The sequence below is a fragment of the Macaca fascicularis genome, chromosome 17 (genome assembly GCF_037993035.2).
Source record: "Macaca fascicularis isolate 582-1 chromosome 17, T2T-MFA8v1.1".
Taxonomy (NCBI): Eukaryota; Metazoa; Chordata; class Mammalia; order Primates; family Cercopithecidae; genus Macaca; species Macaca fascicularis.
In genome coordinates this window covers 81,234,941-81,251,607 of record NC_088391.1, presented here as the reverse complement: position 1 = coordinate 81,251,607, position 16,667 = coordinate 81,234,941, and the positions used below count along the sequence as shown (strand labels likewise).

General features: G+C 36.4%; 1 pseudogene; it reads right to left on the bottom strand.

Moving 5' to 3' along the window:
* Positions 1–450: 450 nt before the first annotated feature.
* LOC102116583 (keratin, type I cytoskeletal 18 pseudogene) lies at positions 451–1,276 on the bottom strand (annotated as a pseudogene).
* Between the last annotated feature and the right edge of the window lie 15,391 nt (positions 1,277–16,667).

The window sequence follows — 16,667 nt, the reverse complement described above, 5'->3', positions numbered from 1 at the left end:
ACTTTATTTTTTTAAATTAATTTATTTATTTTTACCTCTGAACTTCTTATTGGCCTCTTGCTCTCCAAAGAGTACCCTGCTGGCTTAATGTCTCAGAACTTTGGTGTTGTTAGTCTCAGACACCACTTTGTCATCCACTATCTGGCCGGTGGTGGACTTTTGGTTGGTTTGCATGGAGCTCCTGCTGTCCAGGGCATCACCACGATTGAAGTTCTCGCCATCTTCCAGTGGGCTGTGGTAGGTGGCAAGCCTCCAGCTTGACCTTGATGTTCAGCAGGGCCTTGTACTCCTGGGCCTGGTGCTGTCCCTCTCCCTGGGTCTGTGCCAGCTCTGACGCCAGGTGCAGCAGGATCTCGTTGAGCTGCTCAATCTGCAGGGCACAGCAGGCCTCCACCTCCCTCAGGCTGTTCTCCAAACTGGCCTTCAAATTTCCAGGTTGATCTCCAGGGACTAGACTGTATGTCTCAGCTCTGTGAGTGTCATCTCAGCAGCTCCAACCTCAGTGGACTGCACAGTGACCACTGTGGTCTTCTCTTCAATCTGCTGACACCAGTACTTGTCCAGCTCCTCTCAGTTCTTCCGAGCCAGCTCATCATACTGGGCCAAATGTCTGCCATGATCTTGGTGAAGTCCTGAGATTTGGGGAAATCTACGTCCATGGTCAACCCAGAGCTGGCAACCTGGGCTTGTAAGCCTTTTACTTCCTCTTCATAGTTCTTCATGAAGAGCAGCTCCCGCTTGAGAGCCTCAATCTCTGTCTCCAACTGCAGCCAAGTGACATTGGCATCATCAATGACCTTGCGGAGCCTATGGATGTCACTCTCCACAGACGGGTGCATGGCCAGCTCTGTCTCATACTTGACTCTAAAGTCATTGGCAGCAAGATGGGCATTATTGATCTGCAGAAGGATGCAGGAATTGTCCACAGTATTTGCGAAGATCTGAGCTCTCAGGTCCTTAGTGGTCTTGAAGTAATGGTTCCCATCTCTGACGTGGGGTCTCTTCTTCTCCAGGTGCTCCCGGATTTTGCTCTTCAGGATTTTGCTCTGCAGCTTCTAGTTCTCAGTCTCCAGGCTCCTCACTCTCCAGGTAGGAGGCCAGGCAGTCGTTCAAGCGTTGCATGGTCTCCTCGTTCTAGATGCCTCCCATTCCTGCCAAATCCCCCGCCATCCCCATGGCCAGGCCCCAGGACCCCATGTCACCCAGGAAGCTGGTAAAGAGGGACACAGAGATCCGCGAACCAGAGCCCCTGGGGCCTTGCATAGGTGCTGGTCATGCTGCTGACTGGCCGGGCACCTTAGCTGGATGCCTGGACAGAGCCCAGGGAATGGTCATTGGTGGAGAAGGTGGAGCGAGTGGTGAAGCTCATGCTGTTTGGGGAGGAGAGCAAGAGGACAGGACTCAGGCCTTGCCAACGACTCCCTGTCTCTTCTTTAAATACAAAAATTAGCCAGGCGCGATGGTGCATGCCTGTAAATCCAGCTACTCGGGAGGCTGAAGCAGGAGAATCACTTGAATCTGGGAAGTGGAGGTTGCAGTGAGCAGAAATCCCACCAATGCATGTACTCCAGCCTGGGAGTCAGAGTGAGACTCCATCTCCAAAAAGCAACCAAACAAACAAACAAACAAAAACAATCTTCAAGTCAACCCAAAAATTGTCAATAGGCCTGTTTTTGTTTTTGTTTTTTTTTTACCTAATTTCTCTTAAATTAATGTTGCTCTTAACTGAGATAATAAAACAAGGGACTGGTTAATACGTAGGAATCAGTAGAAGTAAAGAGGAAGAGGAACTATAGGAAATGATATTTCAAGGTGAGTGCTTTAATGTGGTATCGTTTAAACCCAGCTATTTCAAAAGATTTTGTAGTCTTATTGATAATAATATGTCATTGTCATGGGAAGAAAGATACAAACACAAGTTAAAGACAATATCCGTAATCTAACTTTGAAACAACTTGGGTGCTACTCAGAACTCATAATAACGAACTCTAATATTGTGACTGCTGAATAAAATTACTTTAACTTCCAGTATCTTCTAATTCATGTACATTTTTAGTATATTTCTTCTTTGTGTTTGTATAGATGTATACAGCATGGGTTTGTAAGAAATTTTTCTTGTTGAGAATACATTATTATTAAGCCATAAACTCAGGACAATTTTGGTTTACTAAAGGTCAAGGTTGCTTTCATCACTTGCACTAAAAATGGTTTAGTGGTACCACTCACCACCGTTGCCTCTCCTTTCCAGCTCCAGAACATTTAATTCTCTGTCCTCAGTCCCTTCGTAGTACCACATGTATACTTCTGTCCTAGCACTTGCCACATTGTGTTGCCAGGTTTTACTATACTTGTGGGCCCAGGAGAAAACTGAGCAGCCCTGATATAGGTTTCTTGGTATAGTTGATACCTTTTCTTTATCATTTCATAACCTGTGCTGAATATAATTTCTGGCTCTTGTTGGATCTCAATGAGTATTTTTGAAAGAATAAATAAATAGTGTGAGCAATGTGAATTTCTGCAAGCAACTTGCTTTTGGAAATAAGTTAATCCATTTGTCCTTATTCCTATTCTGTATGGATAGGGAATGTGCAAATTTTTAACCTCCAAATTGTGAATGTTAATTTTTATTCTTTTAAGTAGAATGGGCTGAAAAGAAGTCAAACTGTACATTAACTCAAAAATTTACCTGGAACAGTAGTAACTGAGTCAATGAATTCTGGGAAGAAAATTCTTCTTGAGTTTTTAATCTTGACTTGTAAGTTATAAATTCTCTGAATATATGCTCCCTGTGTATGCCATAGCATGAAAATAGTAATAATGGCAGAGTGAGCACATCTACAATATCAATTTAACAAGAAGGAAATGGGCCAGGTGTGGTGGCTCATGCCTGTAATCCCAGCACTTTGGGAGGCCGAGGTGGGTGGATCACTTGAGGTCAGGAGTTCAAGACCAGCCTGGCCAACATGGTGAAACCATGTCTTCACTAAAAATATAAAAATTAGCTAGGCCTGGTGGCATGTGCCTGTAATCCCAGCTACTCGTGAGTCTGAGGCAGGAGAATCACTTGAACCCGGGAGGCGGAGGTTGCAGTGAGCCAAGAACATGCCACTGCATTCCAGCGTGGAGCAACAGAGCAAGACTTCCATCTAAAAAAAAAAAAAGAGGGAAATATTCAGACACAGGACATGAAATAACCTCATTGATACTATGTTGGATAAAAGAACCTAGATACAAAAGAATATATACTGTATAATTACATTTATATGGAGTTGAAGAACAAGCAATCCTAATTAATTTTAATAGTTGTAAGAATAGTGGTAACTTCTAGGGAATAGGTTACAATATAATTAAGAACAGGGGCACCATTAGAGTGCTAGATGTGTGTTGGGGTTACATAGGTGTAAGCCTAGTTATATATTTGTGGCTGCACTATTGTACTATTCAGATTAGTTCACTTTGATAGTAGAACTTTCCATATTAAAAAAAAAAAAAGGCTGAATATGGTTTGTAAGAAGGTGTGAAAGAATCTGAGAATAGGTGAACCGTGTTAATTTGCACTTTATGCAAATTACTCGGTATATTTTGTGTTTACTCAGTATGTTATGTGTCAATAAATTCAAGAAGTTTTATCTATACAGATGCGAATCACTTGAACCCATGAGGCAGTGGTTGCAGTGACCCGAGATCACACCACTGCATTCCAGCTTGGGCGACAGAGGGAGACTCTAAAAAATAAATAAATAAATAAATAAATAAATAAATAAATAAATAAAAAGTAAAATCTTGAAGAGTAGCTAAGATTTTACTCAAGTAATTATCTATTGAGAGACTTACCTAGACATGATTTTGTTGCTGATGTAACTTGGCCTTGCCGCCACTTCCGGCCCTAACCCCGTTTTGAATTTGCCTTACACTGCTCATCTGCAAAGCTCTCTGAAACACAGCACTTCTTTGCCAGGGTAGGAAGCTTTGTTCTCCTGCCTTCAATCTCTGAGGACTATGTGTTATTAATTCTCTTTGCTTAAGGCCCTGTCAACATATGCTGTGTGAGCTTACTGATTTGTTAAGATACTCACAATGGTACACTCTTTCACTAGAGTAGAAATGTAAGGTATGGATAATGAAGTTCAAAAGATTTCTTGAGCCATGAGAATACTTTGGGAGACAAAAAGGTATATTTTTCTTTTCTTTTTTTTAGACAGAGTCATGCTCCGTTGCCCAGGCTGGAGTGCAATGGTGCAATCTTGGCTCACTGCAACCTTTGCCTCCCGGGTTCAAGACATTCTCCTGCCTCAGCCTCCTGAGTAGCTGGGACTATAGTCATGCACCAGTCATGCCTGGTTAATTTTTGTATTTTTAGTAGAGATAGGATTTTGCCATTTTGGCCAGGCTAATCTCAAATTCCTGACTTCAGGTGATCCGCCCACCTTGGCCTCCCAAAGTGCTAGGATTACAGGCGTGAGCCACCACGCCAGGCCCAAAAGGATGTATATTCTCTATCTTTTAAATTATTCTCTAAATATAATACATATGTAAAGGAATTTAGAAAATATAAAAATGTCAAAAAATATTTGGGAGTCTGACCTATTATGACCTCACAGGATTTTTCAAATTTGCTTCTATAACACTATATCATACCTGTAATTTTGATAAGTAGGAAAAAATTGTATATTGCTTTTAACAAAAACTGATTTAGGCACTGAATTATTCTTTCACAATATTCAGTTTGCTTTCTGATTTCAATAAATTTGCTATTTTAGTAAGTCCAGTTTCTTAGCCTATTGTACTCTGACATTCATTATTAGCAGGATTTTGTAAAATAATTTGAAATTATCTGTGTGGGACCAAGCTGAACTAAGAAATGTGGCTCCAGACTTGTTTTCATTAGAAACTTGTCTTAATTTCAAATACTGACCCCACGCGCACATATAGACACAGCACCTCATGGAGAAATGGAGCAAGGTTTGCCTCACCAGTGATTACCTGCTGTTCTCTTTCCTGACACTAACAGCATCCAAAATAGTAATCACTGCTTTAAGGGTGTCCAGATAACTCTGTTCTAACCAGTGAGATATAAGTTGACTTCACAGAATGAGGCTTCTAAGAACCCATAAAGGGAGAAATAGGCTGTGAAAACATTTTGTCCTTTGTTCTTCTCTGACCTGGAGTGCACTAAGTGATGTTGAAGATGAAGCAGGCAATGAAAACCTTTTCACCTTAATGTCCCCACTGATTATTTAGAAAACTATCACTCTTACCTCCTAAAACAAGCCAGTAGACTGACCAACTAGAGTATTTTTTTTTTAATTTAGAGAGACTATAAATTGAACCTGTAACAGAAGCATTTAAAAATCTGTTCAGACAGAAGAACTGAGTATTCACAACCACCAACCTGATAAACTGTCTTAAACAGATATCCTTTTTTTTTTTTTTTTCCTGCCTCTACATATCCAGAAGTTTGAAATAGTCCTGGGCTAATACAAGAGTTCCAGTGGTTATCAGGTACGTAAGCATCCTTTAGAATTCCTTTGTCTGTTATTTTTCAAGTGGAGTGAGCTTTTCTGTGGTCGCAAGGTGCCTGCTTTACCTCAACATCACTTAGGGCATTGCAATCCAGACGAACAAAAGACGGACACGATAATTTCACAGCCTATTTGCCCCATAATAGACTTTCATGGAAGCCATACTTCACAAAGCTTTTTATATTTTATTGGCCAGAATAGACTTATTTGAGCAACTTTAGACCAATGATTGGAAGCTAAATTTGGAGAAAGTGGTTGTCCATAGGGTCAGTCAGTCAGCCAACAATGACCTCCACTGTTTTTACTTAAAAGTAATACGACAGACAGAAAAGAGAAAAGTTAAACAAAGGAATGTAATAATGCATACAATTTTTAAAATGTCCTTTCTACAGTGGCTTTGTGTACAGAATAGCTGACAAAAAGGAGTTACTAAGAATTCAGAACTCTGGTCTTGGTTTGCTTGGCTATGCTTTGCTGATATGCAGAAAGGCTGACATACTTAGTTGAGAAAACAATATGGAAATATCATTACATAAGACACAGTTACTATCAATATAATGCTATTATATATTATATTCTTCCTGGGGAAAAATCACTCAAATACAAGCATTAGATTCAAAAGTAGAAGCTGAAAAAGGAGTGTTTACATTAATTACCAGTAACCAAATTTGAATTGGCCCTCCTGGCCAAGGTAAAGTGCCACTGAACCCCAATACCTGAGCTTGATTTTTTCTCGGCCACACTTCAACAGGTGCCTCTCATCCTTCCATTCAGGGAGCAAAAATGGAGTAGCCCAGTAATCCTTTGGAAGTTCATAAGCCTTCAGTTAGAACAATATTTCGCAATGTTTCTTTCAGGTTGTGACAAAATAGTATACTATTTGAAGTTCCTGGAGGAACATGCTCCTGGCTGGACCAGGCTGCATTGAGTGGTTCCATGGATAACGTTGTTAAAGATCATGGGACATCTTTAATCCATTCATAGCCACCCTGTGCATCATAATAAAATGATTGAAAAAATATTTCTTCGAACAGGAGTTTATATCACAGCTAGGGTTTATCTACTAAGCTGAAACATATTCTTCCGGGTAGTCATGACCCTACTAATAACTCATCCACTTTCTTTGTCCCCCATGTCTTTTTTCCCGTCTGGAACAATTTGTCTCATTTTACAATCCAAATTTGTCTAATTTCATTTTATTTTCAGATCCTTATCCTTATTTAAAAAGTCTTACTCCTTTCTTAATTTTTTTTCCAAGACTTGACTGTTCTCTTTTTATTAAATCATAGTATGCAGTATGGATCCTGAACAGTCATAGGCAAGCTGTGTGCATTGATTAGCAAGGTGGAGCTTGTCCCTGAACTGATTCTCTGTTGGCAAATTCAGCGTAAGGTCAAGTATGAAGTTTACAACTTGTGTTTTCTCTGTTTTTGACTACCCCTCTTTTTGTGACATTCTTGCCCTCACTCTTCAATCCCCTTGGCCCACCCACCCTAACTCAAGAATATTTTTCCTCTGGGACTGGTTTTCAACCAATCAGGATCTTTGGTCCTCCCAAAAAATCTCTTATCATACAAAAGTAATTGTGTTAAAATTATTTCAGCTGGTTTTACTATCACTTGGCATTTCATCTAAATCATAAGTTCCTTGAAAATAACTGAGTCTTCTAAATATTTGTACCCACAATGCTACACTATATATACATAATCAATAAGGTATGCTTTCAAAAATATTTTATAACTTTTAAAGCATAAATAAAACTATAGAGTGTGGTATAATGTACTCATTACACCCATGATTCATACATGGCCAATCTTAGTTTATCTTCATCTAATGCAGTTAGTATTCCCAAATGTCAGACACCAAATAGTATGTCAATATATGTTTCTAAAATATAAGGGCTTTAAAAAATGTAACATAATTCTGGGAAGCAGGTTCACCAAAAGAGGACTCCCATTGTGGGGAGGATTGCAGAGATCATCATCATGTGAACCACCAGGAATTGGAGTCCAAACCCTTCCACCCACTGCAGCCTGGGCTGCACTGTTACCAATGAGAGAAGGAACACATTCATGTGCAAAACTTATTTAAAGCAGGCTTATTAATTAATTTTAGATGGGTAGGAAGGGAAATAAGAAGTCTTGGATCCATTGTGAGCTGATCCCCATGGTTCAGGAAAGTTGCCCAGGGCAGATGAAGTCTTGACTGCACGTGGTCCACTTGCACAACAGCTGAGTACACCACCTGGGCTACTAACTCAGCAGCATGTGACTCACTGGCCAAAGCTTTGAAGCCGGTCCTGCTCCCAAGGGTGAGAGGAACAAAGATCCAGTTTGTTCCAGATAGTTTCTCCCTAACTCAAGATGTTACATTTCCTAGGAGAGAGAGAGACAAGTTCCAGGCAGTTTCTCTCTGTCTAAGGATATTGCATTCCTAGCACATTCTACACTTATTGTTGAGAACTGTAAGAAAGAAGGTGGGGAAAACTAACTCAGTCCAAGACCATGTGAAGAACTGTCCTGAAAATACCACGTTCACCCTAAGAAATGAACAGTAATGCCATAATGTTTTGCCAGTATTCATATTATAAGAGTCTTACAAGTGATTTTAACATATTATATTTTTGGATCTGAATACAAAGAAAGTCCATATATTGCAATAGGGTGTTAAGTATTCTTAATATTTGTATCTATTCCTCTTTCCATCTACTTTTTCAATTACGGTAAAATTTACATACAAGGAAATGCACAGATTAAGTGACAATTCCTTGAGTTTTGACTAATGTATACATCATGTACACTGTACTCCAGTCAAAACAGAAAACATTTCCATCACCCCATAGACTTCCCTTATGCCTCCATCCAGTTTTTATTGTCACCCCATCATTCGCATTTTCTATCAAAAATGAATTTTGTCTGATCTAGAAATTCGTGTATATGAAATCAGACTTATTATTTTGCAACTGAAATATTTCTTTCAAAAATGTTTATAAAATTCAGCCATGTCTTCCTATGTATCAGTCTTACTATTTTATTTTATTTTATCTTATTTTAAGTGGGGTCTCACTCTGTTGCCCCTGCTGGAGTACAGTGGCTCTATCCTAGCTCACTGTAGGCTCGGACTCCAGGGCTCAAGTGATCCTCTCACCTCAGCCTCCCGAGTAGCTGGGACCACAAGTGCAAGCCACCATGCCTGCCTAATTTTTTGTATTTTTTGTGATGATGGAGTCTTACTATGTATGTTGCCAAGGCTGGTCTCATGCTCCTGGGCTCAAGGCATCCTGTCACCTCGGTCTCCCAGTGTTGGGATTACAGGTGTCAGCCATTGTGCCTGGCCCCATGTATCAGTCTTTTATTATTGGCTAATATTGCAGTATACCAATGTATCCCATTTTATCCATTCTAATGTTGATGGACATTTGAATTGCTTTCAGTGTTTTGCTATTATTAATAATTATTCTATAAACATAAGTAATGTGTAAATGGATCTTCTGGACATACACCTTTGTTTCTCTTGTGTAAGTAGTTGGGCGTGGAATTAGATGGTCTTGAAGTTGGTGTAAGTTGGACTTTATAAAAAAACTATCAATGCAGATTTTTAAATTTTTTTATTGTTATCCTCAACGTATATGCATTTTCTAATTTTTTCACATCATGGTCAAAGTCAAATTGGGTTTTTGCTTTTTAATTTTTGATACATAGGTCATATATTCTATATATCTATTTTATATGACATAATATGTGATAAATATGTAAAAAGGAATGCAATATATTAAACAGTTAATATAAAATATAGTATACTACAGTATAATGTAATATAAATGTAGGGCAGATAGAGTCTTGACTGCACGTGCTCCACTTGCACGACAACTGAGGGACACCATAAAGTAGACCACCCTGGGCTACTTTATTTATAATTTTGTATAAATTACAAATTATCTATATAAATATAACTATATAGTTACATATGGTTATCTACAACCATATGTAAATATACATACAACAGATTATAAATTATATAATAGGTAATATATAATATAACAGTATATGATATGATAAAACATATAGTTTATATAATATTCTATGTATCAGTAACAAAATGTCAACCATATATATAATATTATATATTCTGTTTTGTTTTTTTTTTTTGACACAGAGTCTCACTGGGTCACCCAGGCTGGAGTTCAGTGGCACGATCTTGGCTCACTGCAACATTTGTCTCCGGGGTTCAAGCGATTTTTCTGCCTCAGCCTCTGCAGTAGCTGGGACTACAAGCATGCACCACCATGCCTGGCTAATTTTTGTATTTTTAGTAGAGACGGGATTTCATCATATTGGCCTGGCTGGTGTCAAACTACTGACCTCGTGATCTGCCCGTCTTGGCCTCCCAAAGTGCTGGAATTACAAGCATGAGCCAGCTCACCAGGTGAGATTATATATTCTTTATGTCATTATATGTATTATGTATGTCATATAATATATAATATATATTATATATGGTTACATGTTACAGGTTGGAAGTTAGGATATAAGACCTTCATAAGTGTTATACCTACTAGATATGGAAATATTTTCTCTCAATATGAGGCCCGATTTTTATTTTCTTAATGGTGCTATAAAATGAAAAATAAATTTTGTTAATATCCAATTTATGTATTTTTCATAAAAGCTTAGTGTTTTATGTTTCTCAAAGAAATCACTGACTACTAAATAATTGCAAAAGTATTCTATGTTTTCTTTGAGAAATTTAAAAGGTTACTTTTACTATTAGATCTATTAGGATTCCAAATTAATATTTGCTTGTGTTGTGCAGTAAGGATCAAGGTTTTTTATTTGATGTGTGTGTGTGTGTGTGTGTGTGTGTGTGTGTTTTCCCCAATGCTCATCCACTTATTCCACCACCATGTTTTGAGATTTTCGTTTCTCAGTTGAACGGCCTTAGCAAGTCTGTGTTTAATTGATAGCATTTGTGGGGTTAATTTCTGAATTCTCCATTCTGTTCCACTGGCTGATTTCTTTACTTTTATATCAACCACACACTTGCATGATTATTGTGGACTCATAAATAGCCAGAAAGTCAGGTATATCTATGATTTTCCTGTCAAGATATCTTTGGCTCTTTGAGGTACTTTACATTTTTACATAAATTTTAGAAATAATTTGTCAATTTCTCGAAACATGTGCTGTTATTTTGGTTGCATTTCCATAGAATCCATAGCACATTTTTTTAGATAATTGACTTCTTAGAAATATTACATTTTCCAGCGTATAAATATATTATATTGTGTTATTCACTGGCGTCCTTAATTTCAGCAGTAATATTTTCATCTCTTAAATGTAGAGGTCTTGCACATTTCACAAGCATATTTCTTAATATTTTCTTTTTATGTTAATGTAAATTGCCTTTTATAATTTCATTTTCCAACTGTCAGTACTATATATAATACAACTGATTTTTCTTCATAAACCTTCTATTCTGTAATCTGTCTAAATTCATTTTTTAATTCAATAGATTTAGTACTCTCCTTAAGATTTCATTAGTAGCCTACCTCCTGTGTAAAAATACTTCCTTTTCCTGTTATTATATAAAGATGTATTTATTTATTTATTTATTTAATTTTTCTTGCCTTATGGTGCTAACCAGGACCATAGATATAATGTTGAATGGAAGCACTGAGAGAAAATATGCCTTTTGTCTTATCTCAGAAGAAATGCTTCATCACTATGTACGATGTTAGCTATAAGGTTTTACAGGTGCCCATACTTAGGCTGAGACATTTTTCTTCGATTATTTTTGTATGAGTAATTCTATTATGAACGAGAGTAGAGTTTTTTTCATATGAATTTTCTTTGGGTATGTAGACGGCCATATAATTCCTTAGCTTCTTAATATGGACATAAGCGCCTTAATTTTAAACTGTTCTCCTTTTCTGATATAAACATGTAAGTTATAAATTTCCTTCCAAGTACTCCTTCAACTGCATGTCACAAATTTCGACAAGTACAGTTTTCATTTTCATTTATTTTAAAATATTTTTAAATTTTCATTGTGTTTCTTCTTGGACAAATGGGTTATTTCAATAGGTTCTTGTTTCATTTGTAAATATTTGATGCTTTTAAAGTTTATTTTTATTGATTGTTAATTTAATTTTTTATTTTATTTTATTATTATTATTATTTTTTGAGATGGAGTCTCCTCTGTCACCCAGGCTGGAATGCAGTGGTATGATTTCGGCTCACTGAAACCTCCACCTCCTGGGCTCAAGGGATCCTCCTGCCTCAGCCTCCTGAGTAGCTGGTATTACAGGCATCTGCCACCACGTCCAGCTAATTTTTGTATTTTTAGTAGAGACGAGGTTTCACTATATTCATCAGACTGATCTCGAACTCCTAACCTCAGGAGACCACTCATCTCGGCCTCCCAAAGTTCTGGGATTACAGGCGTGAGTCACTGTGCCCAGTTTAATTTTATATCATTACGGACAGAGAACAATATTGTATAAGATTTTATTATTCTGAAATTTGAGTCTGGTTTTATGGCCCAAATATAGTAGAGCTTACTGAATGCTCTATGTGCATTAGAAAAAAATGTATATTCTGCAGTTGGTGGGAATAGTATCTTATAAATGTAAATTATTTCATGCTGACAATGTTGTTCCAAAGACATAAATCTTATTATTATTATTATTAGTTTTTGATAGAGAGTCTCACTTTGTTGCCCAGGCTGGAGTGCAACGGCATGATCTTAGCTCACTGCAACCTCTTCCTCCCGGGTTCAAGTGAAGCCTCAGCTTCCCGAGTAGCTGGTATTACAGGCATGCACCACCACACCCAGCTAAATTTTGTATTTTTAGTAGAGGCAAGGTTTCACCATTTTGGCCAGGGTGGTCTTGAAATCCTGACCTCAAGTATCTGCCCGCCTTGGCCTCCCAAAGTGCTTGGATTACAGGCGTGATCCACCACGCCCGGCCCCAAATCTGATTTTTTTGTGTACTTGTTTTATTAATTAGTGAGGAAGCAGTGCTAAAAACCTCTAAGTATGATTGTGACCTTCTCTGTTTTTATTTTTGTCACTTCATATATTTTCCTACTCTATTATTAGATATATACTAATTTTGTATTGCCAGGTTTTTCTAAAGAAATCACTCTTTTATTATATGATGTTATCTCAATCTGTGGTAACACTACTTGCCTCAAAGTCTTTTTTTGACAATGTTAATATATCCAATTTTTTTTGAGCTTCTACTTGGTACGGTTTATCCTTTTTTCATCTTCTTCCATTCAGCTTATCTCTGCATAGAATAGGCAAGTCTGACATGGAATCACTTTAAATTGCAGTATTTAGTTCTTTATATTTAATAAAATTATTTCAATTTGTTTTTGTTTCTGCTATCTGCTTATTTTTTCTTTTATGTCTTTTAAAAATAACTGCTTGAATATTCTGTTATTTCTGCAATTTGCTTTTTAGAAGAAATTTTTTGTATATTTTTCTAGTGGTTTCTCCAGAGGCTAAAGCATGTCTAATTAATCTATCAGTCTACTAAAAGTAATGTTGTACCACTTCAGGTAAAATCTAAGAACTTAATTGCAGTATCATCTCATTGCACTCCTTACCATATTTTATATTATTATTGTAACATATTTTACATCTAAATATACAGTGCACCAAATTCTAATTTTTTTCTTTGAAGAGTTAAAGTACTTTTAATGAATCGAAGGAAAAATTAAAATAGTCTATATTTGTCCATATCTTTATTATTTCTATTATTTTGCATTTCTTTCTATTGATAGAGTCTCTATCACTTGATTGTTCCCTTAAGCATGAAGAGCTTTATTTAGCATTTCTAGTAGCACAGGTAAAAATGAATTCACTTAGCTTTTCTTATATGAAAATGTCATTATTTCATCCTTATTTCTAGAATATTATTTCATTTGATAGAGTATTCAAAGCTAACTTTATCCCTTTCTCATGAACTTTAGAGATAGCATTGCTTTGCTTTCTAGCATCGAAGATGAGAAGTCAGCCGTCATTCCTATCATCATGTTCCTCTGTTTGTAAAGTGTTTTTAACCTCTCTGATTGCTGCTGAAATTTTGTCATTGAGTTTGACTGTATTCTTACGGTATGCATAGATTTGATTTTCTCTGTTTTTATCCTGCCAAGGTAACTCTTAGCTTCTTGTATCTGTAGACTAAATTTTTTCACAACATATTAAAATTTATGCCATTACTTCTAGGTGGTCATTTATCCTACAGAGAGTCGCATTATCTTGACATTTCGGATAGCACTCCTATAGTGTCATACAATATTCTCACTGCTTCTTGTATGTTCTGACAAAGGTTATAGAGTCATGCTCAAAACAAAGTATGACATTTTGGGAGAAAATAGAGCTCAATACTATTTTATACGTTGTGTATTCCTTTCAGGAAGCAAACATTACTATATTGTTTTTCTCTCTGCAGTGTTTTTAAATAGTAATAATTACAGATCAATTTCTTCGTGTGCGGTTGCAAAATAATGACAGTGTAATTTATCATATTTTTTAAGTTGAACAATTTATATAAATTCAAGTATCTCATTTTAAATATGTGGTTCCATAAAGTTCAATTCATACAAGAAAACAGGATAGTGCTAATTTTTTGATATTTATTTACAATTTTTCAAAATAACAAGGTGGTTCACTAATATTCTCTATGGCTATACATTTTAAAATTATAATTAAAAACTTCTAAATTAAGCATTTTAAGTATATTCATGCATAGAAATTAATATCTTATTTTCAAGCCAACAGATGTCCAGCTGCCTTAGTTAGCTCTGTTTTCTCCTAAACAAATGCTGCTGCCGTGTGGATATTGTAGCAGCCAATGGTTTTTCACCAGTTTCTCACATTTTAAAGTTCCTAAGGACACTTTTTCCCCCAGTTAAGCCGTAGATTTTAGCTGCAGATTTTTTGTTCTACTATTCTTTTTGAAAGTATATAGGAAGAAGCAGGAAGCATTCTGTTGTTCTGCTCTTAATAATCTTGAACTTTCTAAATAAGTCGATGCTGATGTTACCATTATTGCTCCAATTGTTGAATGTCTATCCAGTTATTTTTTATGTGGGTGTATGTGAAAATTTGGCATTATGATAATGAATTAGTTATAGGGCAGGAGGGTTCCATAACCTCCGCCATAGTAGATTGCATCCAAATATGCTCTGCTCAACATAAGGAGTGGCCTTTGTTGTCTAAGTTTCTTTGTAGGTGAAAGAGAGGTTATATTTGAAAGGAGTTATGATAAATGATCTCTGGGGACCATATGGGTACTGTGTGCACTTTAAACCTTATTCAATAGGGAGGCAATTCATAAGAAATGAAATATCTCTCATTATCAAGAAGAAAACAGAGGTTTTCTTTCTATTTAGAAACATTATTTAGTATTTTCCCATTATAAACTTGCATAATAACTTAGAGCCCAATTTTGTATCTTTTTCTAGCCTGTTAGTATTCAATAAAGAAGCACATGCAACAGGGAATACTAATTTACAGAAACATTTTCCAGTAAACATAAACCCTGTTGACATTGTGATTAACATAAAATCTCCCATTAGTAGTTTTCTATGGAGATGACTGTACTTGTTGAATGATGATGCATTTGCTTCAGATATCTGTAGGTCTTTTTGTTTCAAACAGATACAATCAACCAAGGCATATTGTTCCAAAGAAGAAATAAGCTAAACCATCTTCTTACCAAGGCCAGAGATTGATTGTTCTGATCTATTTCCACTCTGTAACTACTTAAAGCAATTCACTTTCATTTCCCACAAGAGGAGATTTGGAAGTGCATCAACGACAAACTTGAAATTGGGTTAACCCCTTTGTTCTCAGTTTTTGCCACTTGGCATCAACTAGCTCTATAAAGAAAGGAGAAGCTTGGAGTGCCACTTATGACCTGATTTCAAAGGCTATAACTGAAACTCTTTGGGAAATAAGTGGTCATTTTTGTTCAATTATTTCATGTTATTTTTTTTCTAATTAAATTAGTGGAAACTGTTTGCTTCTAGGCACTAGTTAAGGTCTTGTTACACCAGTCCATTGGAATCGTATTTTAATTTATATACTTTTTAACTTCAAAAGGAGCAGTCATTTTAATTTCATATCCATTGCCTTGCCATCCACTGCTTCAATTTAATTTCAAATTTATTTTAAATTATGTGAACATGACCTGTTCAAAAAAATATTTGTGAAGGACACCTTTTTTCTTAGTTAAAAACTGAATATTCCTGCATACGTTCTTAAATGTACAATAAACCACACAACTATGTAATTAGATTTAAGAACATGCAACATGACAAAGTGAAAATTAGCCATACATAGATTAAAATATTTATGGCAATATGCTCAGTCAACCCATTCCTGCTTTTTTTCTAGTTGAAGATATTTGTGGTCTTAAGAGGTTTATTTCCCATACTAGTTTGTACTTCCATTTTCAGTTCTAAATAGAATCTGTTTTCTCCAATTAGACTTCACGGGAGTTATCTGTTGTTCACTCTGTTTTTTTAGAAAGCAAGTTAGCCAAAAAATAAAATAAAATAAAATAAAGAGAGAGAGAGAGTTTTCCACATTTATGGGTGTGCAGAAGCAGTACCAAGGGCAGAAGTAGTTGTAGTGACAACTTCTTTATTCTTTTAATCCCTGCATTGGAGCTATACTATACATTCTCCGGATTCCAAGATGTCAAGAAGCCATTGCTTTGATAGCGATAGGGGAGAAAAGGAAATTTATTTTCCTCCCTCATGTCAAGGTTAATGGCTTACACTCCTATAACAGAACATAGATTAACATGAGGAAAGCATAACAAATTTATTTAACCAAAGTTTAATGTGACATGGGAGCCTTCAGAAGTGAAGACCCAAGGATCCACGGCAAACTCTATTTTTATGATTAGGTTCAATAAAACTGGATAGTTGTGTAGAAGTATGACTGAATAAAAATGGGGTATGAACTACTGGTAACAAACTTGGAGGAACTTAGCAAGGCTTATATGTTCAGATTCTTCTTGGCCTGTGGATATACGGTAGAACGCCCCAGAAATGAGGTTCTTATGACCTACTACCAGGTAAGGAGGGCCAAAGAATTTTCTTTAGACCATGGATCAGGGGAGAA